Here is a 25,871-nt window from a genome sequence, read left to right on the forward strand (position 1 = left end):
TGCCCCACAGGAAAGGGCTTTTCTCTTTATCTCTAAAAACTTGATCATCTTTCAGAGTGTAAGTTTCCATTGGATGCTTCAGCAAGAGTGTCTTCATGGAAAACCTGGGCATTTTCAGAATATTTCCTATTGATTGAGATTTATGCAGGCAGGCTTTTACATAAAAGAATGCAATCTGAGGGGAAGTTAGAAGCCCCCACACTAAAACACTGAGTAAGTCAGTGGCTGGGCACCAGTGGTGTTGAGATGCCTGTCTGAAATATTTTTGAGTTGTGAATGTAATTTCACCTCATATTGACTGTGGCACCCTCAGAGATATCCATGTGTGGGTTATTTCTTGGGAGGTCCTTTTCTGCACTCTTTCTTTCCAATGTAGCTGCTTTCAGCAGCTTTCTGGATTGAACAATTTGCTTACAATCTCTTCTGGAAGTCATCTTTATGTCTCCAGTCTCTAGAGTGTGGGCATGTTCCTTTCAGCAAGCAGCCCCTTCCTGGCTTTCCTTAGGCATCTACTGAACTGATTCCTGCTTCCATGTTGTATTTACTGCCTCTCTCTTGCCATCAGAAACAAACCCAAGACTGGGTTTGCTCAGTTGCTTTGGTGGACGTGCCCCATGTGAAGCTGTAAGGACAAGGTGGAGAAGCCACCTTCCTTCCTCCTCGTGGCACAGAAACATGAGAGGGTCACCACAACTTGCACAGTAACTCAAGGGAATAAATTAAATAGCTTATCTGTGCTGAAATTACTCAATGTGCTGAAGGAGAATGGGCTTTGAACCCTGAAAGGTCAGGACATGAGGAGTTGAAGAGTATGTCCTGAGCACTTTGAAACTTCACATTAATATTTCCTGGTTTTTTTTTTTTTTAAAGTTAGATGTCATTCACATGCAGAAGCATGTGTTAATTAAAAGAGCAATGGGTGCTGTGCAGTGACTCCATAAATGTGGAATCAGAGGGTCGGCACGGGCAGCTCTGCGACTGTGGCAGCGCTGCTTGGCCGAGACCTTTCACTGTGGTTTCAGTGGTAAAATAGATATCTGAGTTTCAGCCTCCTAAATTACGAGGCAGCTCTGGATTCCCAGTTTTCATTAGTAAAAACAAGAAAGATACGTGATTTGGATTTGTTGCTTTAAGTTTGGCTTGGGAGCCTGATTTCTAGCGCACCAGGATGGTCACATTTGAGCTGTTACATGAGACCTGAAATTCAGCCACAGATTAATATACTCTGTTTCATGGCCAAATAAATTATTCCATATGGAGCTGTCTTCTGGCCCGCTTCTGATATGCAAGCTAGCTTGATTAAAGCTAGTGTGGGGCTCTCTGCCCCGAATTACAGTGTGGATAAACCATGCCCCCCTCTTTCCAATAGCTACAATTTGTCTTTTCACTTCTGTCCTTGCAGGCCACATATGGACAGAAACAAAGGGCAGTATTTTAATAACAACTGATATCTTTTGGCTTTTTTAAATGATTTGCTAGTCAAACTGAAAAAATGTCTTCCTCCTTCAATGGAGAAACCCCCCCACTGTCTTGCACAGAGCAGTGAAATGAAGCCTAAGTGGGAACCTCTGCCTCTGCTCCCTGCATTTGGAAGCCTCCAGATTGATTTGATTTATTATGGCCCACAAAACTCTGGTATCAGCTACAACTTCTGCCACGTGTCATCAGTGTTGTTACTAAAAATCAATTCTCCAAAGAGAAAGTGGTTTCCAAGCGACAGCATGAAATCTGTTGTTGTCAGTTATTTATTATCCACGCTCTCGGGGGAACTTAAAAGAGAAAACATCAGCAAAACAATTTCCACATTTTTTGTAATACAAAGAATGCAGGAATCTCATTACCTTTGGCTGTGCATGCCTTTGAAGGTAGCAGACCCTTCTCGTGCAGACTTCTGTCTGCCAAGTTATGTTCTCTTTACTTTTTGCCTCTAGAGTAAATACATTAAATATGTCTTTGAAAATCAGAATAATCATACATGTATGATGCAATTGGTCTTTGACAGATATTTCATCCTGTCCTCCCTCTCTTACACTTTTCAGCACAGTCCCAGTCGAGAAAACTGCAGAGTCAACATGTTTGTGTTTAAGCCTTAATATCTATCAGTGTTTACACAACCAGGCCTTTAATCTCAGTCTTCACATGGTTTATCCACAATGGCAGCCCGAGTGTGCTGGGGACCACACGACACAGAGTCTGGAGAATTCTTTTAATAAGCAGAAGTTGATATCAGGAAGTTTTTATGCCAAAGCTATTACAGTGAAAAATTGTGGGTTTGTTTTTCAGTTCATTTGTCCAAAGCTAGTCTTCTCAGAAATTAAATGTAAACAGATTAAGAAAACTGAGATTGAGACAAATTTTAAATATTGTAACTTCCTTGAAGACCTGAACAGATTATTTTAAAGATTATTTTTATCATGTAATCACATATTTTTTATATGTGATTCAGTTAAGAGGCAAAGACCAAAAATCAAAATACTTTCTCAGGTCACTAAATAATTTTCCATATTATATTTAGGAGGGAAAAAAGGATAAAATGAGCTACTGGATATTCTACTAAGATGAGATATTCTACTTTTGCTGAAAGCTGATGGTTATTTACTGCAGTTCAAAGCTCAATCAAACAATAATACATGTGATGATAAAGCTCCCACTAATACTCTTTGGGCAAACCATTGGAACCAGTTTTTGCAATACACTTTCATTGCTGGATGCTGCAGTGATTTGACCTAATGCAAATATTTGGCTGGTTTATTATTATTATTATTATTATTATTTTTATTATTATTATTATTATTATTATTATTTTGCATCACAGAATGGCTACTTGCACTTATCCATCATCATGGCTGGGCTTCGCGAACGAAACACGTTGGTGGCTAAAAAGGCCAATACAAGATAGACATGTCCAGTTGCAAAAGGCACAGCAGAAAGACTCCTTAGGTGGTAAATTCTGCAAGGCACGATTCTTTCTGCGTTGTCTTTTCTCCTCAAGAATGATCCTGCTGCGTTCTCAAAGGCATCAGCAGTGTTATAGATGGGGTGTCTCCAGACCTCTCGATTGGAGGCCAGAGTAGACCAGTTATGGTGATCAATATGGCCAAGATGTTGTTTCAGGGAGTCCTTGTGTCTTTTCTTCGGGGCTCCTCTCTTGCAGCAGCCGGTGGCAAGTTCACCATAAAGCAAGATCTTAGGGAGGTGGTGGTTGGTCCTTCATCCTGGAGACACAGCTGTGTTCTCAGCAACGTGGCCTCAATACTTGTGACTGCTGCTTGTTCTAGAACAGATGTATTGGTCACATAATCTGACCAGTGGATGTTTAGGATTGTGCGGAGACAGCGTTGATGGAAGCGTTCTAGGAGTCACGGGTGGTGGTGGTAAATGACCTACGATTTGGATCCATATAAGAGAGTAGACAGCACTATGGCTCTGTAAACACTGATCTTTGTACTTTTCTTCAAGTGTTTATTTCGCCAAACTCTTTTATGAAGCTTTCCAAAAGCACTCTATGCCTTTGCTAACCTGTTGTCTATCTCCCCATCAATCTTACCATCTGAGGAGATGAGGCTGCCTAGGTAATTAAACTGCTGGACTGATTTGAGCTCTGAGTGGCCAGTGGTGATATGGGGATGATGGAAGACTTCCTGAGGTGCAGGTTGATAGAGAACTTCTGTCTTTTTTAAGCTGACTTCCAGCCCAAAGAGCTCAGCAGCGTCTGCAAAGCAGGATGTTAAACGCTGCAGAGCTGCTTCTGTGTGGGCGACAAGGGCGGCGTCATCAGCATAAAGCAGCTCCTGGACAAGATGGTTTAAGGTGCTTGTTCTAGAACAGATGTGTTGGTCACATCATCTGACCAGTGGATGTTTAGGATTGAACAGAGACAGCGTTGATGGAAGTGTTCTAGGAGTCGCAGGTGGTGGCAGTAGATGACCCATGATTTGGATCCATATAAGAGAGTAGACAGCACTATGGCTCTGTAAACACTGATCTTTGCGCTTACCCAGATGACCTGTAAAAGCTCTGCAGTTGTGAGCGTGGAGAAGTGACACTGAGGCTTCCCACTGTCCCTGACATCTGAGCTGTGCCGGGTCCTGCAGGGTTTGGCATCCCTCAGGGTTCACTGTCGGTGTTTGCCCCTGATGGGATGTGGCTCTGTGAGCTCGGCCAAGCCTTTGGCCACGTTTGTCTTCACTGAAAACACATCCCCTCTGTGTCTGCAGTAACCCAATGCTGTGGACAATGGGCTGGCAGGCAGGACGTGGGAAGGGTTAGTGAAAGAAAAACAACCAAAAAACCCCAGCCCTAAAGGATATGCTGAATTCATTTCCCTCCCTGAAGACAAAGGAATAAGTTAGTGAGATTAAGTTTTGACTTCAAGAATTAGTGTGTTTTGTTACTCTGTCCTCCAGATGAGATCCACATCACCTTAAATCCACACCCCTGCTGCTTACCAGTGTTTAGACAAGAGGATTGCTAGAAGTTCTGCTTTTGAGGGAGAACACACACATCAGTGTGTGGGCTTTAACTGTCCTAGTGTTAAAGATTTTATTTGGCCATTTGCTTATAAGGATTTTTGATACAAAAATGAGCTCTGTTGGTGATTCAAGAGGAAAAAGATTTTATTACATTATTGAATTATCTTGCCATTGTTTATTATTGTGAGTTTTAAGTTTGTTAGCATTTGTCATTTCATTTTAGCTGCCTGGGTGATGATGTTGCTGCAATTTTTTTACTAAAATGCAGGCATTTGCATCCATGTGTTTGAGATATGTAAAAAAGCCAGTCATTTTAAATGTTTTTTTTATTTTTGCTGGGATTGTGTTCTTGCTGGTTATGGTTATGTCATTCTTCAACTTCTCTTGGAAGAGTTTCCAGTACACCTAGGAAAGAAAACCTTCACAGGATAAATACAACTAATACAACATGAAGAGAAATATTAAGTTCTGCTGTCTGTTCACAGAGAATTATCTTGCAGATCTTTAAGCTGTTTAAAAGATCAGAAATTAGGAATGGCTGCTTATTTAAATGTGCTCACATTACTGAAGTCTGAAGGAAGGAATATTTTGATGACAAGGCCTGATCTTGCATCCTCATACCAACAAAAACACTCCTTATTTAATAGCTGTGGGGTTTGTCTCAGTCAGTTGGTCATTCTGTAGAGAATTAGAGAGTATGTTTTATCTGGAGTTACTGTGTGGGAGCTCAAATCCTTCCTGTTCCTGGTGAGATTAATTGCTTGGAGATCCATCCTTTTATATGTCAAGTTATTACTAATAGCCAAAACCAAGGTGTGCTTAAAAGAAAATTTCAGAATCAGGATGTTGGGAGGGGAAGCTTTTGGCATACTGGCAGTGAGAACTGGAGAGAGGTGCCAACAGGATAACTCTGCTGCAGTTTTTGTGGGTTTATGCTCTGTAGAAAAGCTTTGCAGCACAGTGAGAGAGAAAATGCAGCTGCAGTGAGCTGTGAAACGTGATTGTGATTGTGGTGACATTGCTTGTGCTCACACAGGTCACAGACCCAGGGAGACAGGACAAGGGGGATCTTCCCCTGGCAAATTTGGCTTTCCTTGCTGTGTGTACTGACATAAGGCAGGGTGTAAAGGTAGAATTTGTAACAGTTATAAGGCATCATGGAGATCCTGGTGCAGTGTTAGGGAAGGAAGGATGCAAAAAGAGATGCTTTTGGTTTCATTTAGGGCTGTTGTGTTTTTCTGTGGGTCTAGATTTGGGTTGTTCTAAATAAACTTAGTGTTTCAAGAATATGCACACTCACAAAAATAGAAAGTGTGATTGCATTGTCAACAAATTAGCAGGTAAGTTAGAAAATAAATGACTCGAGGGCAAGAGCTGCTACAAAATTGACACATAGCAGCCTTCTGTTTTCCAGCCTCCTCTGCCATGTCTGGAGCAGTGACAGTAATTCCCATTTATGCTTCCTTATGTAACCCACACATAAATGTATTTCTTAGAAAAGAGATAAAGTGGATGCTTAAATTGCCCTGGAAACAGGGGAGAACTCTTTCACAAGGGTCCTGAAAACCCTGCTAGAAAAATGTTAGTTTCTTTGCACATAATGTCCTAAAACAACTAATTTCAAGTACTTTCCTTGGTAGCACAAATGTACTTGTCAAATGGGTTTTAAAAACACCACACATAGACTCCCTTGAAAAGCCTCAGATTCAGAATATTAAGACTTATTTCCAGCATATAACATCCCAACCCCGTGACACCTCCATAAAGCAGGTTAACCACCTCATGTCCACTTTGTCCATCTGAGCTGAAAAAGGTCCCCTGCAGTTGTGCCTGCATTAGGAATTCTTCTGGTTTCTAAAAGCAGTGGATGGCCATTAGTGTGACTGCCGTGGTGCTTTCTGGTTTTCATCCTCATCCATCAGCAGTGCTTTACATTTGTTCAGTTCCTTTTCTGCCATCAGGGCTTGCATGGGAGAGGAAATGAACAGTTGAGTGAATGTGTAGTTTGGACTGGGACTCAAAACAACCCTTTCTGTGACTAGTGAGTGAACAGCAATGCTGGCACTTCAAAACTGACACTTCAAATACCATTGCTGGCTTCTTATAAGCCACTGAAATGACCAGAGCACTTAAAACATGTTTTTAGACTCTCTTTTTGGAAACTCTGGCCTCAACCTCTTCATCACTTACAGACAGTTTAAAATATAAAGCTTCTGTTTGTAACCATAGCTTCTAGATCTAGAGAGGAAAGGAAATGGAGATTGAAAAAAATGTCAGGTCATTCTTCAACCATTTAGTTTGTTACACTCCTTCTAGGGACCATACATCAATTATTCTTCACTGGTGTCCACATCCTCACAGAACCATTACCAGCTCTGCCATGGTCTGTGTTTTAGTTGAATTATCTGGGCATCATCAGCCCTTCTGCAAACAGATGTTGGAGGAGCTGCAGAAGTACTGAAACCTGACTGCACTTGTAAAAGCAATCATTCCCAAGCATTTCTTGTTTGGACAAGTGACAGAGTGGTAATGAGAAGAAAATGCTCCTGTCTGTAAACTCAATTCAAGTTGGTCTTTGAAGAGAGTGAACTACCTAAAAGCTGCCAAGCTGCCCTGAGATTGTGCAGTCCTCAGTAGGAAAGTGTCCACATTCCCACAAAACCATTAACAGAGGAGCCAAGGATTTGAATATTGTGATGAGTGTTTACTCCCCTGCCCTGGAGTTGCTTACTTCAGTTCAGAGCAAGAGTTATCAGTTAAGAAGGCAAAGGGAGCACAGAAGAGCCTGGCTCCTGCTGATGCTTTTTATGTCTCATGTAAATGATTTCACGACCCCATGAACCATCAGACTGCATCCGTCACCAAACACATAGGGTTAAAGTGCCCTGAACCTCACAGCAGCAGAGAATTTGGCTCCAACAACTCACTTCTGTATGTTTTCATTTCAGTTTTATGCCTCAAATCTCCTGCTCCTTCAGATCCATGCTAACATTTATTAATTTTTTTTTTCTTTCTCCAAAGCTGCTCTTGTCTCCTTGGGTATGAGGGGGAGAGGTGTGAAATAAACCCAGATGACTGTGAGGATAATGACTGCGAGAATAACTCTACGTGTGTGGATGGGATCAACAACTATGTTTGTCTCTGCCCTCCTAATTACACAGGTAAGAAAAGGCCACAACAAGAGAGCAAGAATCCATGAGAAGTGCCTGATGGGAAGGGTCCAAATGCATGTTTATTTTGTGTACGAGCCTATAATTAACCGAAAATCTAGTCCCATTTTAAGGCAACCTGGATTTCTTCCTGGAGAAATGTTAGTTCTATTAATATTGCAATATGTGTGCTCACAAATATGGCTGCTTTTCTGAGTCAAAATACTGATGCCTCATTTGTAAAATACATTAAAAAATAGTGTTTAAGGTGTTAGATAAATCTGTACCTCAGCATACAAACTCTCTAAATGTATTTCAGAAATATTCCCACTTCTTAGCTGAGTCTGATATACACCTGTTCTGGAAAATCTTGGCTTTTAGGGCATGGCCTTCCCCTGAGGTCTCAGAGGTCTGCATTTATTTAAAAAAAAAAAGAGCCTGACAATGTGCTGCTTAAATTCATTATGTCCATTCCACCAGTGGAGAAGCAAAGGCTGTGTGAGAAGCTGTGGGCTCAGCTGTGGACTTCAGTGTGCACCCCTGGCAGGTGACAGAGTCCTCTGCCGAGCCCATGGCCACAGAGGTTGGTGACTGAGTTAGAAATGGGTTTAGTTTTTCCAGCGTCCATCCTGCATTTCAGATAAATTCCTTCCCAAACCCTTCTGTGAGAGCAGAAACCCTCTTAACTGGGATCTAAAAATGCTTTTTCTCATGTTATTCTGGAACAGACTAATTCGCATGGTGTTAGCCCAGCCTTCCTGGCTCAGCGTGGAGGGGTGAGGAAACACCTGCAGTAGTTCCTACTTCCAGCCTTTGAAATGGGTTTATTACCTTCAGAGCATGGAGAAGGAATGAAGGGCTTCTTGTACACTGGAATATATTACATGTCAGGGGATTTAATGAGGATCAAGCTTGAGTGGCTGAGTAAAGCAGGAGGAAAGCTTCTAGAATTTCCAAACTCTTAAAATAGTTTTTGTGGCTGATACAAAGGAGGCCCAAGTAAATCTTCAGCTGAGAAAAGCCTTATGACTTGAATGCACGTTTATTGGAGCTCTAAAATTATATTTCTGCCAAAAACTAAAAAACTTAAGCTTAGCAAAGAGTTTTGCTTGTAGTATGTTGAGCCCACTGTGCTTATTTGTGCACTATTTTTGTCAGCTACTCTTGGGTGGTTTCAAAGAGGACTCAATACAAAGAGGCAGAGTCTTTACATTTACAAGGGGAAATGTATTTGCCCAGCCAAGAAAACACATCTCTAGTAAGGAACTGAATCCAGTATACATGCAAATGTGCTTTCCTTTCTGCAGGATTATTGCAGAATTTTATTTTTTCTTTAGATAAAAAAAGGTAGGAAAGAAGTAGATTGGGATGTTTTCTCAGATGACCATCTGGATAAGGGCCAGAGAACTCGTGTGATACTTCAGAATCAGTTTTGAAATATTTTTGATCATCTTCCAGTGGTTTTTTTGGGTTGTTTGTTTTTTTTCCACCTGAATTTTGTCTGTGCTGTGGCTCTGCTTATTAGCAGGAGCTTGTGACATACCAGGCCCATCTTGCCATGTGGGATCACACACAACTGTTTATGCCACACAATAAGCATTTGCACACATAAGCACCTACTAACAGTTCAGGCAGTAAGTTTGACTAAGACTGAAACAAAATGAACTTTTGAAGAAAAGACAGAAATACTCCTGGAAAATATAATGGGAATCATAAGTGAAAAAGGTTGCAAAAATAGGGGTGTTGCTTAAAACAGAATCCGAAGGATTCCAATAGTTCGTGTTGCTTAAAATAGGAAGAGTTTAGTGAACTGTGATACAGGAATTGCCTTCACCTTCTTTCCCTCCATTTTGGAGGGGGATATTTCATCCAACCTGATCAATCAGCTGGAAGGACTGACTGCAGTGCAGCTGCCTGGGCTGAAACACCCCTCAGAGCCACACCTGGCCTTGGAGCACAAAGGGAGGGAGCAGCATGAAATGGCTGGAGGAACTGAAGCCATCAGCTAAACATGAGTACATACGAGCCAAGCAAACCTGAACTGTGGTTTTGAGGGTCCTCTAAGAGTTGAATCCAAATATGAGAGGTTGGAAATCGTGGAGTTGCTCAGTTGACTGAGCAGCAGCTGAGGAGATGCCATGGAAGCACAGAGGCAAGTCATGGAGACAAACTTGGGAAGGGTTTGTGTGCCTGACCTGGAAAGAGAGGGATCTGTTGACCAAAGAGTTTGACTGAAAGTCTGCTGTGACATCCAGGGCATCTCTGTGTATGTTCTCTTTAGATAAAACTTTTTATACTGAAGGAATATCATTATCTATTTAAAAGAAAAAAAAAAAGAGTAGGTGCAGGTGACTTCAGTACTGCACAGGACTGCTAGGAATAGAAAAGCTTTGTATGGATTTGATCTCTGTTCGAATGAACAAAGAATGGATGGCAGAGAGTACTGACCAGGGAAGCAGCTTTCCTGTGAAGTAGCCTGGGGACAATGAGCTCTTGATGTGGGACTTTGCCTAAAAGGGCACAGACATCCTTAGGCAGGGTGTATCCAGTAGGACAGAAAATATAGGTAATATCCCTTTGTCTTGTGTCCAAATATTATATATAGTTCTGTTGTTAACAAGGAGTAGGTAGACAGAGCAAGCTTTTTTTTTCTCACCAACACTTGTATGGAGAACAGAAATTTGTTTAAAAGGGTCACTGGCTGGGCTTTGTGGCTGAACGAATCCAGACCATACATTTTTATCAATTTTTATCAATGTAATTATGCAAGAGTTGTTGGTTCTGGGTACAGATGGGATTTCTCAGCAGGTGCTGAAGTTAAACCCCACGTTAATTCAAGAGTGGTGTGTGTTACACTGGAGCATTTCTGTCCTGATCCTCTGGGGCTGTTTGCAGTAACATGCAGGCTGTTGGTTAGAGGTGCCCAGCTCAGTTCGTGCAGATTCCTGCTTTGTTCAGCTGGAGAGGCAGGCAGGCTCTGGCAGCACTGCCAGGCAGGTACCCTGAACCCCTCATCACTCCTGTGGGCTTGGCCACAATTCTGGTAAGACTCCAGTGATGTTTCAGTAAATGCTGCATCTGTGGAACAAATGTGTGTTGTAATAGGACAAATAGTCTGACTACAGGGAGGAGGAAGATCCAAGAGCGTGTGTGTATGTGTGTTGTTCTGTAAGAAATAGTTCGGGTCCCCCTTGGTTTAGTTGAGTAATGGTTAAATCACGATAGTAAATCTTATGTTCCTAAATGAAATGCAAATTAAAAATGTGCGTGTTGAAAATTTTGACTGTTGACAGAGTCGCAGTATCCAGGCCTTGGTTTTTTCCATACCTTAGTATTTTCCTGCTCCATGTTCTGTCTGTCTAGTTTTACTCATTATAGCCTTTTTAGGAAACAGTATCCCAAATTATGATGCATGAATTTTGCTTTCATTGGTTGGAATAATGAAGGCCAAAAATCTTTCTTCAATTAATAACATTTTGCAGTGTTTTCCTTTAAAATTCTCTTGAAGTAGATGAAAAATGCCCAATTTGTTAAGTGACTGCTGAGGAGAGAATTTCCCACACTCCAGCCCCATTTCACTTTCATTTAAAAAAAAAAAAAAAGAAAAAACCCACACCAAAAAGCAACCCATGCTCACACAATAACCTCCTTCCTAGTTCTTTTCCATCTACTAGCTCCAAAACAATGTGGAAATACAAATGGATTCTATGAAGTAGTAATTCAAGTTAAAGAAGACAAAACTGAGAGGAGGGGAGGCAGAGAGCTGAATACCATGAAAACATTCCAGCCTCTACCTGCACCACCAGGTTTCCTCACCATTCTCAAAGTCAGTATTTTCAGTGTTTGTTGCCTGTATTTCAGTAACCAAACCAACACTCATGCTGTGTAGTAGAGTCCTGATGGCTTTTATTGTCAGCTGATGTCTTATTTTTCTTCTGCCCAGCTGGTTATTTTAATCCTGAAGCTGAATTACAAACATATATTTCCTCCAGGATAATCGTGCACCCCAAATCCAGGCAGCTCTGAGCAGTGTAGGCTGGTTTATAACCCAGTTGTATCCTTGGTGGATTTAGAGCTCCTCCTTACAGCTTGGTAGGTTTTCCTCTCCTTGAAAAAGAGACATATATAGGAACATCAAAAGAGAAAGCTATGAATTAGATAAGCCACCCCAGTTCTTTCCCTTTTTGTATATTTCTAATTTCTGCCTTACACAAACGTTCTGCTCTCTCCCTGGCTTTAGAGTTTAGAAGTGTAGGGTGCAATTCACAGAGCTTTTCCTTTCCACTTCTTTTTCTCATTCACTGCTGTCACAGACCTCCTGGAGAGCCATCACTGTTTTGCTCATAGTCCTAGATTCAAATACAGCATCTCTTACCTCCAAAGAGATCCTCTCCTCAGCCTCATTTTCCTCTGGGTATCCAAGTGAAGAGGGGTCCAAACATATATAAAGGAACAAATGGGCTGCACCAAACATGTACTGTGTGCCTTGAATGGTTTTATGCTTTACCTGCTAGTTTATTTGGGACTTTTCCTTCCTCCTATCTGATTTTAGCCACAAGCAGAAATATGTAGCACTTCCACACAAAAAAAAAAAAAAAACAGGAAATATAATCCTACTTTCCAAGGATCCTAAAAAGCCTCAACAAATACCCACCCCTCTTTGTTCTGAAACCTAAAAAATAATAGTTAGTGGCTTCTACTGCTTAAAATAGGTCTTTTCTAAAATACACAGAGAGAGGAGGGGAGCAAGTGTTTTAAAATAGTTTGTTTCCCTGGGAAAAAGCTGCAAGCAGTTTGTATCACAGAAAAAAAAAATATATCTGAAAATAAATAATCAAAAAAAAAAAGCTAAAAACTATTTCTGGTTTGATGTCTTTGGAAGAGAAGGCCAAGATCTATTTTACCTTAGGGGACCTTGTGGTGTCCTGTGGTAGATGGTATCTGAGATTTTTGCAGCTATGCTGTTTTTAGACAGAGCAGAACTCCCTGTTAGTGATTATGGGCCCTTTTCCTGGTTCATCCCGTTGTGGTGACGCTGCCTGGCCAGAGCCAAGCACCCAGACCAGCCAAACAACCCTAGGGAAAGCAGCTGTGGGGTGGCTGCCCCTGTGCTGGAGCTCTCCCATCATGACCATTGTGAGATGATGTGACACCACCCCAAGACAGGCACCAGTGACAGCTGAGGTGGGTCATGGCACTGCAGCTGCTTTTTCCACCCTGTGAGTTTTGAACTGCATGTTTGATAGAGAAACAGGAAGGTTTGAGGTAGTGTGGTTCAGCCACAAGGATATGGACTGCCTAATAAACACTGAAGGCTTAAACAAGTACTTAACTATCAGCTTCTTTTAAATTTTGGAACCTTAGCTATAACTTCCCCAAGACAAAGAGTCAAAATTGTGGTCAGAGTTTGGTCTGTTTTCTTCCTTTTATTTGAAGGAGTGCTGCCTTACATGGAAGTATCTCAGTTTTAGTTACTTGGCAAATATGAAGTGTGTTTGCTTTCTGTGCAGAACATAAAAAGGCACCCACATTCCCCAGTTGTATAACTAGGAATGAGAAGAGCTGGAAGAGCTGGAAGGTTTTGGCTTTGTTCAGGAGCCTAAGCCCATTTCCAGCCCTGTTTTTTTAGAAGAGAACCACATGTCACTGCTATCAGATTGGAGTCTCCTATCTCATCTACTGGGACTAAAGGAGGAAATAGCACAGTAACTGGCAGAGCTGCAGCCTGTCTTCAGCCTCGGTATGGGTGTCCTGTTGTGTTGGAGTGCTCCAGATCCAGGATTTCCTCTGGTCAAATTCCCATCTGTAAAATGTAAAGTGTCATGTTTGTGGAATAAGATATACCAGAGAATTTCTCTTTGTTCATCAGGAAACAGTGTATCTATAAGAAAATGGAATGTCAGCTACTGCTGTCCTAAAGGATGAGTGGGATGAAATCATCCTCAAATGGGATGTACAGTTCATTAAATCCAGTCTGTGAAGAAGCACAGTGAGAAAGAAGCAAATCTTTCTGCATATGAAGTGCTCTTCAGAGACCTCCCTTGATTCAGGGACCGTGTTGGGTTCACGTGGCAAGGTTTTGGTGGCAGAGGAGGAAGGAGGCTGCAGGGGTAGCTTCTGTGAGAAGAGATCGGGAGCTGCTCCCCTCTCAGACCTGCCACTGCCCAAAGCTGAGCCCATCAACAGTGCTGATGAAAAAATGTGAGAGAAGCAAGCGTGCAAACACCAAGGCCAGTGACAAAGAGGAGGGAAGGCTCCCATGAAGACCACAGTGAGGCAGGCTGTGCCCCTGCAGCCCAGGGAGAACCCATAGAAACATAGGATCAGCTGGGTTGGAAGGGATCTCTGAGATCATCAAGTCCAACCCTTGATCCAACCCTGCTGTGGTTCCCAGGCCATGGCACTAAGAGCCACATCCAATCTCATTATAAAAACCTGCAGGGACAGGGAATCCACCACCTCCCTGAGCAGCCCATTCCAGTGGCTGATTACCCTCTCTGTAAAGAATTTCTTCCTAATATCCAACCTCAACCTCCCCTGGCAGAGCTTAAGACCGAACCCTCTTGTCTTACTGGGAGAAGAGACCAACCCCCACCTGGCTACACCCTCCTGTCAGGGAGTTGTAGAGAGTGAGGAGGTCTCCCCTGAGCTGCCTCTTCTCCAGGCTGAACAGCCCCAGCTCCCTCAGCCTCTCCTCATAGGACTTGTGCTTCAGCCTTGTTGCTCTTCTCTGGACCTGCTCCAGCACCTCAATATCCTTCCTGAAGCAGGCTCCTGGCAGGAGCTGCAGCCCATGGAGAGGAGGAGCCCAGGCAGGAGCAGGTTTTCTGGCAGGAACTGTGTCCCTTCAGTCTGCTCCTGAAAAACTGTGTCCCACAGAAGGGACCCACGGTGGAGCAGTTCTTGAAGAACTGCAGCCTGAGGGAAGGACCCACGTTGGTGAAGGTCATGAAGGACTGAAGGTTGGAGCAGGTCATGAAGGACTGTGTCCCATGGGATTTAGCCCATGCTGGAGCAGGGGAACAGCATGAGGAGGAAGAAGTGGCACAGTGTTTTGAACAGATCACAGCCCCCATTTCCCCATCCCCATGTTCAGACTATATGAATGTACAGTGTGTGCAGTGTCCTCTCTGCCAGCTCTGGAAGGACGTCTCAGCTAACGTGTGACATCTCAGGTGTGACTGCACTAGACTGTGTGAATAACTGAATCAGTCCCTAACAGATTCCAGACAAATTGGAAGGCATCCATATAAAGAAATGCAGCTCAAAAATTTAGGTAGTCCAGCAAAATCAGGATCTGTTCCAGGCACAGTGGTTCTGAGGGATAATGCACCTTGTAGGAGCACTGGAAATTGTCTGGTTCAGTCTCACAGACTGCGTTGTGTGGCATTTGGGATGTTGAATATGGTTTTTCATGCTTTGGCAGTGCACAGAACTAGAACACATTCCTTCTTCAGGATTCTGAAATAGTGAAAGGATCGTTATTTCCATACCCAGATCTTGTTTTATCCATTATCCTTTCGTTAAACCTCAAGATTTGGGATAGTTGCTCCTTGATTCTGAAAAACAAAGCACTGTGGGAATCTCAATGTGGAATCTAACTTCAGGTTCCCACTTAATAGGTTGAAAGCTGGTAAGTGAAAACTGGAGATTTTAAGAACTAACACAGGATAAAAAGCACAAAGTAAATCTTAGTTCTTTGCCTACTAAGTACTGTGGGCAGTGTTCATCAAGCAAGAGCAAACTTCAGTAATCCTGCAGAAGGAATTCTGCTACAGTGCATTCCAGGTAATTTCCTTGATGTTTTGATATCTAACATGGCAGCATTTGCTACTGAAGGATTTTCACAGAGTTTCTCATCTCCTCATTGCAAGTTCAAACAGCTTGGAAGTAAAAAAATTCATCTTTTTTTTTATTTTCTAAGATGAGCCTCAAATCGATTTCATCAAACATCAACAACATTCCTTACTGAATTACACCGTTGGAGGAACATCCTATGTCTGTTCCACCCAACCATTTTTGGGTTCAGTGTTCTGAAATTTCCAGTCGGCGCTGACTTCTTTTTAAATGACTGAAAAGAGAACAGGGGAAAACAAAATAAGGAAGGCATTTCTTCCGGTACAAATTATTAGATATAAAGTGAGTAATCTCTTAGGAGAAAAACAGCACATGAATTTTTATTAGCAGTAAAGACAAGAGTTCCATTCTGACTTACCTGGCAAAGTTCAGAACATTGCAACACACTGTTTAAGTGCTCACCCTGTCCGGCCTGGAAATATTTTCTCTGTGGACACAGGCCAGGCTTTCCCCATCCTTTCCTCACTGCAAGCACGTTCCTTTTCTCAAGTAATATTGTGAAATTCTTGACAGCATTTTTACTGTTCGTCTTCCAGGCCCTACTAAAACTTCTTTAGCGTTAAGGACAGGAATATTTTCTGTGTTGCTTCATCAGTTGTTTCTTGAATGCTCTGAATGACAGAACAAAGTATCACCCAAGTGACTTATGGAACAAAAGAAAAATCATTGAACTCACTGGTTGCAAATTGGTGCTCTAAATTGTCTTTTCAGAACTGCAGTTCTACTTACAGATAAATAAGTAAAATACTTTTACTGCATCCAGTTTCTCTTTTACTGATTAAGGAGAAATAGTGTAACTTGGATCCTGGCTTTAAAAGCCTAATGGGGCATGAAATAAATAGCTCTCATGACAGCACAGAATGGAAAAAAGAAAGATGATTATTAAACTGTGTGTAAAAGTCCTCTTTATTGCTCTATTGTTGTTTTGGCTTCGTTCTGAGACGTGGGGAAGGCTACAGAAAAGCCTAAGCATGTTTCTTGGCAGCTCTTCAGAAGCAGTGAGCCCTGCGGAAAGCCCCGTGAAATTCAGGATTTTGCTGAAAAATAGGACCAGGAAAATGTTGCATGAGGCAAAAAAAAAAAGTTTTGTTGCGGTTTCTTAAGACAACAATCAGTGCTGGTGAAGGGGACAAGGGAGGTAGTTTTGAAAGGGCAGAATACCTTTGTCATTATTTGGAGATTTATTTTTTTTTCCTTTTTTTTTTTGGTAATTCATGAGTCAGCAGCGATGGCAGATCCACCTGTTACTGTTCCACTTCTCAGTATACCTTGGTTCCAGTCTGAAAATTGCGATTTTTTTCCTGTGGTAGATCAGAGTGCTTCCTTCATTATTTAGGATTGAAAAATGTTTCACTGATTAAAAAAGAAATATAGCTGTGGTTTCCCAGTCCATTTTATACAAGCACTTCAGAAACCTGTGGAGCTCTGATTTGAGAATGTGTGGGAGAGAGAAAAATGGGGAGGTTGGATTGTTTTCTACGTTTGGGAAAGCGTTACACTGAAGTTTTCTCTTGTTTTAGCACGATCAAACATCTTCCACGAAGACAATCAGTGCTGCTAGGAGCTGGCCTAGGATGAACGTCCATTTTGGTTTTGGGTTCACATAACTATCCAGGGAGAAACTTGGACTGGACTTTTCATTGCTGCACAGAGAAGCAGCTCTGTGTCACTCCAAAAAAACAGAGGATCAGATTTTTCCTCTGATACTGACATTAAAGCAACCAATGAATGTTGCACTCTCAGGTCTGAGGGCAGATTTTTTTGGCCCAGATATTTTCTGAGGGAATAAAATACGGGAGAGAAAGACTTTATGTAGCTGGTGCCTTGGGTTTTTTATTTTCAGAAAGTGTTTTATTTCCCTGGCATGCTTTCTGCAGTGTCTACTGGACGCTGGTGGGGCCTGAAATAATGACCCAGAAGTATTCTCTTCCTGAGATGAGGCTGCTCTAGTTGCAAGGCGTTCCCAAGTGAACTCCCTAATGAGTGATAGATGGGAAAAATAACAGGAAGGATCCTTAAATGTTCCAAGTTTTGCATGAAAAATATCATTTTTTTGGATGCTGTGTTTGGTACCTAGCCTAGAATTCTCCTACATTTTGATAGTGGTGTCTTCAGAATGACACAGTGAGTCATAATATTTGACATTTGGGGAGATTTTTACTGGATCTCTAAGCACTTGTCAAGACTGTTCAGAAGAATACTTTAAGAAGAATTATGATTTCCTTTGAGAGTTTTGAAACTTCATATTTTTTAAAGCCTGTTTCCTTTTCCTCAAAACAAAGCAAAACAAACAAAAAAGAAACTTTAAAAGTATGTGTTGACCATTTTTGATGAGAGCATAGTTGAAGGCATCTATCCACACTGTATCCAGGTATTAAATGGTCTTCCAAAAATATTTCCAGCTTCAGCTTATTGAGTCCTTTTAGTGTCACCAGCCAATTAGGGTTTTTTTCATGTTTATTCTCACATAAGATCTGTAGCACCCAAGGGACATGGGGAATTCTGAGATGACACACTGGAAGTTGTTCCAAGCATCAGAGCAAGGTCTGACCTGCTGTTTTTCAGGTCCAAGGGAGTCCCTTTGCTTTTTAGTATTTGGGAGGGTTGGTGGCCTGTGGATTTGGGGGTTGCATTAAACAGACCTGTCTCCAGTTCTGCCACCTCAGTGTTAATAGCTGTCCCCAGTGACAGAGGGGTTTATTGTGGCGAGACTTGAGCATCTCTAGTTGCTTTTGAGGAGCAGTAAAGTACAGTGGCAAACCTCAAGGCCAGTGAATGATGTTTCCCTGGTTCCCATGGATCTGCAGTGTTCAGTTTAACTGGCATTTCCCCTTTCCTGAGCTGGATACCTTCATGACGTTTGCCCAGGATTTATCCAGGGTTGTGAAAAGACTTGGTAGTATTTCATAGTGGTGACTTCCTGGGTTTCCTTGGCTCCAGATGGAACTGGGTGTCTTATAACTGATACTATGAACAATAAACTGCAGGTTGCCATGTCAGACCTCTCCAGTATTGCCAAACCCAGCCCACTAATGAGTCATGAGGGGGTGTGTGGCACGTGAGTACAGGGTTTGTGCTGGTGCTGCCCCCTCTCATGCCTTGTATTCTCGCTCCACTGTCTCATTTATGCCTGAGAGCTCTCAAAAGAAGAGACAGCAGATATTCCATGTTTGAAATGCACAAAAACAATTGGGTAATTTTTGCAAACACATCTTATACTTCCCTTCTAATATGAAGAGTTTTATCAAGAGAGATGTAGCTTGTACTGTAGGGAGGCTGGACATGTGGGAAAAATAACCTGACTGAGCATTAGCAGCTGGGGGAGTTAACAACTTAAACCATACCTATCAACACCAGAGTCATCCTCAAAATTGTGCTCTCAGACACCCCTGCCAGATCACAAAACTGATAAGAGATGGATGGTTCTGATTTGCATTTTCCATCTGAATTCTGACCTTTGTGGTTTGCTTGGCTTGTGTTTTCATGTGTTTCTCCGTAGCCACTGGAGTGTAGAGAAATGTAAGGGGTTTTGAGTTTCTTCCAAGGCTGGTGGAGCTGCAGCCCCGTGAAAACACCCCAGAACATTGCCAGCCCTCCAGTGCCTCCCATGTTATCCTTTTTCCCACACTATCCACATGGCCTGTTTGCTTATGTGATGGTATGTGCTGTGTATAGGCACAGAAAATATGTATAACCCTGAAACCCTGCAGATGTGCTCTTCTGATAGAGCTGCACAGGGGACTTTGGGACTGTAGCTTTTGAGGGTTTCCATGTTGAGACTACCTGACCTTTGCTTTTCCTGCAAGGCTTTGGGAGGTGTGGGGTAGGTTGGATTCTGGGGAAGGCAAAGATTTCTGTGGTCTTTGGCTGGATCTCAAATCCTGGGTACTGAAGTGTGACCTAATAATTTAGGACTCTGAGAAGGATTGTGTTTAAATAAACTATCTGGGTTTGAACATTCTGCAACTATTAATTATTAAAATTTATACAAATCCAGGGAGGTTCATGGCATGTTACACACCATACCTAGAAACAGCTGAGCTGAGCTTACATGTGATGGATTTTTTTTTTTTTCTGAAAAGACATCATCTCCTGTGAGCACAATAGAGCTAGTACTTCTCTTATAAATAGTGAATGTTTTATAATTGCATGCAGCCCTAAAGCTGGTTCCTATTATGGAGAGTCACAGAGGTTCAAGGGAGAGACTTTGTGGGTTGTTTTTCTTCTGCAGAATGATATCCAATTGACTCCTTTGGCAGAGTATTAACTATGGCTAAAATATGTGTCCGTGTGAAAATGCTACGGTCTAATGAGCAACTTCACTTTTGTGTCACTTTCTTGCTTTGAAATAAGAGGTTCTGGGTCAGGAACTGCCCATTTGATCCCTTGTCTGTCTCCAAGTGGAGTTTACATGTCAGTACTTTTTATACCAGCCTTTCAAATCCATGTGATAGAAACACTGTGGTCGCTGTAGGTCAAAGGAGCCCAATTTAATGAAGTCTCAACAAGTTGTATTGTCACTTCCTGCTGAACTACTGAGCTGTCTCCACTGAGGGAGATTGGCCATCCCTGGATACCATGGGTGTTCAGGGCTGTCCAAGTTGTGTTACAGCTTTATTGCTTTTCTCTTTCCTCAGGTGAACTGTGTGATGAGGTGATCAACCACTGTGTTCCTGACCTAAACCCCTGCCAGCATGAGTCCAAATGTGTTCCCCTTGACAAAGGAACCAGGTGAGCATGTGTTGGTCTCTGCACACTGGGAAAATCCACCCACTGGCTTGGCTGGGGTTGAACTGGCAATGAGTTGGGGCAAAAATAATCAAACTTTACACAAATAATGCAAGACTATATATGCTTCAGATCATGTTACATTTTATCTTTAATGAACACATACATACTTTTCTAGCTTTCTGTGGTTTACTTGAAAATAGTGGATGCACCCTCAGAGCAGAGAAATTATTCTGGAAGAGAGCATGGCAAAAGGAGAACTTACAGAACAGTCAGTGCAAAGTATCTTAACCTGCATCAGAAAAAAAAGAACAGTTTCCTTATGTGTTCCTTAGTGCATTTATAAATTCAAGCAGCATAACAGGAGCCTTAACAAATCCAGAGCTGGATGGCTCTCACTCAGGACTCACCTTTTCCATTGGCCTTGCTTGCTTCATCTGGGATTTGGTGAAGTCTGTGTGTGCATTTGCCTTTTGGGAATGACCTGCCTGTTTCACAGGGGCAAAATAAAGGCTCGTGTTTTAAGTGGCAGTAAAACATCTGGAGGGTTGGGGAGTTTTGCGAGGTGTGCAGTAGCAGTGTTCATCCCTTGTGTGAAGAGGGAATTTCAGAGCAATTTAGCAAATGGAGACAGCCAATTGAAAAGTCAAGCTCTGTGGAAAGCTTGTCAGGAAAAGATCTTTGAATCGAAGTAAGAAGGAGAGACAAATCCAGGAGAGTGCAGTGCAGTGTGAGCTGCATTCTGCACCTTCCCCTAAGGCTGTTCTCCCAGCCATCATGGGTGCTCCCTCCCGGGATTTTGTGGAGCACACCCAGTATATCCCAGGAGAGGGATGGTAACACTCTTTGGTCTTCCTGGTAACTCACAGTTGGGGTCAGATTGTGTCCTGTGAAGCCACCAGACTGTCAGAATAGTGTAAACTGATACACAGGACATTTCAGGAGAGCTGAAAGGAAATGAACCAAAATTTTAGAGATGGTGGCCAGCTGGACAGTCCAGCCTTTCTTTTGGATGAAAAGCCTCCAGATAGAAATGTTTCCAAATCTTGAGAAAGATGAAGCTATTAAATGATTGAGGGTGGTTCCTGAAATTATGTACAGGATAAGGAGCTGTGTGCTGGTACATAAATAGTCCCTGATGTTCTTTGCAGGTTTCATTCCTTGTTAATCCAGCATTTGGTTAATCCAGTAGCTGCATCAGGTTATGAGATGAAGGAGGGTATAGAGACAGCTGTGGTCCCGAATGGTTTTACTCTTGCTGCAAGCATTTCTATACCTGCCTCCCAAATAATTGGAGAAAATAAGACACTTTTTTTCACATGCTTGCTAGAAAAGTGTTCCTCACAGTGAGACCATTAACCCTTGAGGGGAGCCTAAATAACTACTTATAATTATTTTTCTAAATATAGCAAAACTATATAGAAATAATGTAGAAAAACTATATTTAGTTTTTCTAAATTTAGAAAAATTATATTGTTCCATACTGTTTGTCTTGTTATTCCTTCCACTATTCGTAGAATGCTACCGAAAAATCCCTTATTTCTTTACTGCTCCTCTCCCATTTTGCTTTCTAGCAGCCAAAATTGAGAGGTGAAGGAGCCTGCCCAGCCTTGAATGTAGAGTTGTGCAAGTATTTCTATTTCTTTCATGCTTTAGTGGCACCAAACTGGTCAGAAATGGGCTGAGAGCCCTGAGCAGCTTTGCAGTGAGGTGTGTGTGCTGCTGGGGCTCACTGAAATCAGCAGCCTCTGCTCCTGTGCTGTAGCTGATCCCTGGGGCAGCCTGATCTCCTGATCTGGGATGTTCCATCCATTTAGGGTGTCATGGTGCAGGATAATGCTACAGGCAGAAGGAGTCAAGCTCAGGTGCCTCTGTCTGCTTCCAGAGACAGGGAATGTTAATGGCAGGATTCAGGCTTGTTCCTGAGCTGTTTGTGCCCTGGGCATGTGAGTAGGACACACCAGTGAGGGATATCATGGCAGCAAGGACAGTCTGTCTGTCCTGCCCTCAACTCTAGTCAGTCCACAACTCTGCAGAGGGAAGAAAAGATGACAAAGACAGGAAAAAAATAGGAAGCCAAATTATTTATTGATCTGGGGTGGGAAATTCCATCCTGACCCTGCAATAGAAGACATGATTCAGGGCTTTAAGGCAACAGACATGGAGTGCAGATGCAAATGCCAGCATTTTCAATACAACTGGACGTGTTTTTAGGCTCTCTCTGATACTGGGAATGTTGCCATCACCACAAAGCTGTAACAGAAAACAAGATTTCAACAGTAGTGGTGTCAGGTGGTCACTGGGAAATGAGATAACTGATCTAATCACATAAATTACTCTCTTACCAGGATTTGAACGTGAAGGTTTCTTTGGCACGTTCTTTACTGCATCAGACTTTTACTGATTGACACCTAGTCCCTTGCTGGCACTGTGTGGGATAAGGATGGAGCTACCATGCCATCATTCCCTGGTGGGGGGAGACCTTGTTTTTCTGGGAAGACTCTGGGTGAGGAACTCACGGGGCTGAATTTCTCACCTGCTACACTCCAGGCAGGAATTTTGTGGTAGCTTCAACCTACATGTGACATACCAAGAGCTTAGATGAGACTGACCCAAAAGGAATTCCATGTTTCTAAAGGAAAAGCCAAGTTTGGAAGCAAACTGGACTATTTCAGTGTCTCTGGCTGCACAGAGCTCTTTGCTTTCTGAGCTAAAATTGCAGGTGGCTTTTCTCCCTTCCAGCCTCCACATCTTTATTGCGCTGTTACTATAGAAGAAGAGTAGCTTTCTGTGTGCCAGAAAACAAAACAAAACAAAAATCAACCAAAAAATACCGTTTAACACAATGAAATTACTTCCAAAAAAAAAACCACTTCAGAAAAGGAGCATGTTTTTCCATTCACTGTATTGATGTTGGAGCATGGTATAAATATAGTTTGTTATTCCAAAGCTTGGAATTATTACCTGACAGCTTAAAATGCTGATTTAATGCAGCCCTGCAGAGAAAAGTGGTGGTTCTGTCATTACTGAGATAGCCAATACACATCATAAAATTGATGCATGGCAGCCCTATATAAGGAACTGCACATCGTTCATTATTACATCACTTTATATTAGGACTGCAGGGATCAATAAAAAGCAACAGGATTAAATGCTGCCAATTCTCCTCACAAAGTCCTTTGATTGACATTATTTCCTTGCAGGTGTGACTGCAATGCTGCCAGAAAATGCTGCCCACTTCTTAGGGTTTGGGGAAGGAACACCTTTTGCTTTTTGTTCTGTTTTGTCATCTCCATTATGTTAATCACAGTATTCCCTGAGCCACCAGAGTGTAAAAAAAGCAATTCAGGTGTGCAGAGCTGGGACATCAACCTTTCTGTGGCTGTGGAGGGTTGTGGTGGGGCCTCTCCTGCAGGGAGGGTGGAGACAAGAAGTGTGTGGATCTGCCCAGCCTTATCCACCCGACAGCCACAGATCCACAGGCGTTGCTCCCCTGTTTTAGCCAGTCACGAGCCACATTTTGACATGGAGACTGAAGGTCACAGTGGCTGCTGTAGCCCTGATGCTGTGGCAGCTGCTCCCTGGCCATTGGCACACACAGGACACGGCTGCTGCACTTTGGTAAGTGCCACCCACCTCACTGCCTTGCCCTGGTGAGCTGGGGAGTGGCCAGGAGCCACACACTGTCCTGGGAACCAGAGTCAGCACAATGACTGCTGCCTGCAAAGTGGAAATATTTATCCTCATCACTCCCATGTGTCCAGTTCCTCTGAAGAAGTTTTGCACAAGGTGCTTCCTCCTGCACTTACCCCACCAGGCTGCTGGCAGGGAGGAGGAGGATAAATAGATTGATGGAGCAGTGGTTTTGCTCTTGGTGCTGCCTCCCTCAACTTTATAACGTCTCTCCTCTTCCAGCTCTCGGTGGCAGGCACTCTGAGTCCAACCATGAGGCTCTAGCAAGAGCACAGACCTCTCTTTTATTGCTAAATTAACTGTAGTTCTTCCCTTGTTTTGGTTGAAGTGGTTTGCCTTTTGTTTTCCAGATGTGCAACAACATCCAACTGGGAGGAGTAAAACGTGTTTTATGGACTAAAGACTGTTCATGACTAAACATTGTCTCCAGTATAGATTCAAAAAAAAGGCTGCTCAGCAATCCCAAAAGATCTGATCCAAGTCAGAGACTTTGGGATGCATTTTCTATTGTCAGGATATAAACTTCTGCAAGACTTATAAATAGAAATGCTGATGCAGCCTTCGTACAGCAAACTTGAGAATTGCATAAAATAAAACAAAAGGCAATGTCTGCAGGTTTGGGTACATCCCATGGTGATGCTCCTGTGAACGGTGTTCCTCCACCAGCAGCAGGTACAGGCTTTGCCTGAGTGTCACCACGGGAAAGGACAGGCTGCAAAGATAACTTTCCGTAGTTGCAGCAGCATTTTGCCTTGCAATTGAATGGCAGACAGGTGGTGGTCTCACAACCAAAGGTCTTTTCCTTTAAATTGGCTGAATTTTGTGGCCTGTTCACAGATTCCTTCCATTTGGAAGGCAGGAACCTTCCTGAGCTCCGTGGAGCTGCACAGGGCCAACCTGAGACACTCAGTCAGCACCAGCAAAATCACACTCTGGGGCACCAGAACCACTGCCCTGGCAGAATATTGCCCTTCAAGTCTGTGAGGTTGGGGAAGATGTTGTCATCTTTAGCAGAACTGGGAGACAGCTGTGTGATCACCCTTCTCCACAGCCTTGGCTGAGGGAAAGCAGTAGTAGGGTGTTGCTTTGCTCAGCTCGAATTTCAGCAGATTGCAGAACCTCAAGTGCAGGCAGCCAGGAGGGACCTGAGCGTTTCTGATGGCAGCAATTCTGCTTGATGCTGCCAGGAGTAATTGCTAACACCTCCCCACCTCAAACCAGATTGGCGCTGGGCTGCCTTTGTGTGCTGTTGTTGTGATCACGGAAACAAGCCATTAAGGGCGACTTTCTTGCCTTTCAGATGCGAGTGCCTGCCGGGTTACAGCGGCAAGCACTGCGAGATCGATGATGATGACTGCGTGGGCCACAAGTGTCGTCACGGAGCCGTGTGTGTGGATGCTGTCAATGGCTACACCTGTGTCTGTCCCCAGGGCTTCAGGTACGAGGGAGGCAGCTCCTCCCTGAAATGTCAGGACACTTTCTTTCAGTGCTTTCATGCTCAGGGCTAATCAGCCTCCAGTTACAGCATTGATCTGTCATTGCCACGTGAATGGGTGGCTCGGTGCCTCAAGTCCTGTACCTGAAGGAGGTCTTAACTAGGTCCAGGGGGCTGCAATTCTGGCTTGGAAAGCAGCAATTTGCCCCTTGAGCAGTGCTGTTAGTCTGCCTGCCCCAGCCCTCCGTGGTAACACACTCAGCACACAAGGTAATACACTCACGTGGATTATATGGAGATAAACCCAGTGTGTGCAGAGTGAGTAAAGAAGAATAAAATTGCACGTATGAACCCTCAGACCTGGTTGCAAGAAGGTGTGAGTCTGAAGATTTTGTGCCAGTGTCTCGGTGCCTCTTGGTGGAGGAGCTCAGTGTGATTTGGGCTGTAAATTTCCAGTCTCTCGTTCTGACAGCTGCCAATATATCTGACTCCTGGAAATCTCTCTGTCTGTCAAAGATAAGTGTGCTCCTCCAAATG

General features: G+C 43.0%; 1 long non-coding RNA gene across 1 annotated transcript; it reads left to right on the forward strand.

Moving 5' to 3' along the window:
- Nucleotides 1-7,484: 7,484 nt before the first annotated feature.
- On the forward strand, nt 7,485-25,342 carry LOC135408967 (uncharacterized). The gene is made up of 3 exons (XR_010427957.1): nt 7,485-7,633; nt 20,116-20,209; nt 25,200-25,342. It is a non-coding gene; the product is annotated as an uncharacterized LOC135408967 (long non-coding RNA).
- Nucleotides 25,343-25,871: the final 529 nt, after the last annotated feature.

The sequence above is a fragment of the Pseudopipra pipra genome, unplaced genomic scaffold, assembly GCF_036250125.1.
Source record: "Pseudopipra pipra isolate bDixPip1 unplaced genomic scaffold, bDixPip1.hap1 HAP1_SCAFFOLD_94, whole genome shotgun sequence".
NCBI classification, from domain to species: Eukaryota; Metazoa; Chordata; class Aves; order Passeriformes; family Pipridae; genus Pseudopipra; species Pseudopipra pipra.